General features: G+C 42.9%; 1 non-coding gene across 1 annotated transcript; it reads right to left on the bottom strand.

The window, feature by feature from the left end:
- Positions 1 to 1,123: 1,123 nt before the first annotated feature.
- trnar-ccu (transfer RNA arginine (anticodon CCU)) lies at positions 1,124 to 1,196 on the bottom strand. The gene has a single exon. It is a non-coding gene; the product is annotated as a tRNA-Arg (tRNA).
- Positions 1,197 to 1,594: the final 398 nt, after the last annotated feature.

Below are 1,594 nucleotides of genomic sequence, written 5' to 3'. Positions count from 1 at the left end.
GAACAGCCTTCTTCCACCTACGGAACATTGCTAAAATTAGAAGCATCCTGTCTCAAAGTGATGCCGAAAAACTGGTCCATGCATTTGTTACTTCTAGGTTGGACTACTGTAATTCCCTACTTCTGGGGTGTCCTAATAACTCTCTAAAAAGCCTTCAATTAATCCAAAATGCTGCAGCAAGAGTGCTGACTGGATTAGGAAAGAGAGATCATATTTCACCTTCACTAGCTTCTCTTCATTGGCTTCCCATAAAATCTAGAATAGAGTTCAAAACCCTCCTCCTTACATACAAAGCTCTTAATGGTCAAGCTCCATCATATTTAAAAGATCTCATAGTCCTGTATCGCCCAATTAGACCACTTCGATCCCAAAATACTGGCCTACTTGTGGTTCCCAGAGTTTGCAAAAGTAGAATGGGAGGCAGAGCCTTTAGCTATCAAGCTCCTCTCCTGTGGAACCAGCTTCCAATCCAAATTCGGGGAGCAGACACCCTCTCTACTTTTAAGACTAGGCTTAAAACTTTCCTTTTTGATAAAGCTTATAGTTAAAAATCCTCACTCAACGCCAGTGCCTTATCCATTAGGCCACTGGGGCATCTCAAACACCTTTACTCATCAGTTCTTCCACCAAACAGTTGCTTCCTAGACAGAGCATAATGTGAGACATGCCATGTTGGCTTTGGGTAACACAATAATGGCCCCAAATGCAGTAGATATAGTGAGTAGAAGGGAAATTTTTAAAAGTGCAAAGAAAAAGATGTGAAACACGTAGAAACTAGATTGCCATGCTGATATGAAACTGGCATTGTACCCCAGATTGGACTCGAACCCTTTGGGTAGCACAATAATGACAATAAAAGCAGTTAGTATAGTAAGATGGAGGAAAGCATTTGAAAGAGCAGAGAAAAGAATGTGAAATATACAATAATTGCATTCCCAAGCGGATATGCATCTGGAATTGTATAGTAGGTGAATATGTACTTTCTGTATCTGGTTCACTTTACTAAGAGGTTGTAAAGGCCCTAAGTCAGCTTACAAAACACAGTTAGCAGAGGATGGTTCCGATCCATCGACCTCTGGGTTATGGGCCCAGCACGCTTCCGCTGCGCCACTCTGCTGTCAACCACCCCAGATGGGACTTGAACCCACAATCCCTGGCTTAGGAGGCCAGTGCCTTATCCATTAGGCCACTCGGGCATCTCAATCACCTTTACTCATCAGTTCTTCCACCAAACAGTTGCTTCCTATACAGAGCATAATGTGAGACATGCCATGTTGGCTTTGGGTAACACAATAATGGCCCCATATGCAGTAGATATAGTGAGTTCAATTCAATTCAACTTTATTTATATAGTGCCAATTCACAACAAAGTCATCTCAGGGCACTTTACAGAATAAAGTCAAGATTATAAAGATATATAAAGAGAACCCAACAATTCCCCCTGGAGCAAGCCATAGGCAACAGTGGAGAGGAAAAACTCCCTTTAACGGAAGAAACCTCCAGCAGAACCAGGCTCAGGGTGGACGGCCATTTGCCTCGACCGGTTGGGGTGAGTGGAAAGGGGAGAGGGAAAAGAACAGAGCAACAAAAAGCA

Source organism: Channa argus, unplaced genomic scaffold (assembly GCF_033026475.1).
Source record: "Channa argus isolate prfri unplaced genomic scaffold, Channa argus male v1.0 Contig013, whole genome shotgun sequence".
In the NCBI taxonomy this organism is placed as follows: domain Eukaryota; kingdom Metazoa; phylum Chordata; class Actinopteri; order Anabantiformes; family Channidae; genus Channa; species Channa argus.
Note: the sequence above shows the minus strand (reverse complement) of the source record. Positions and strands in the feature narration are given on the sequence as shown.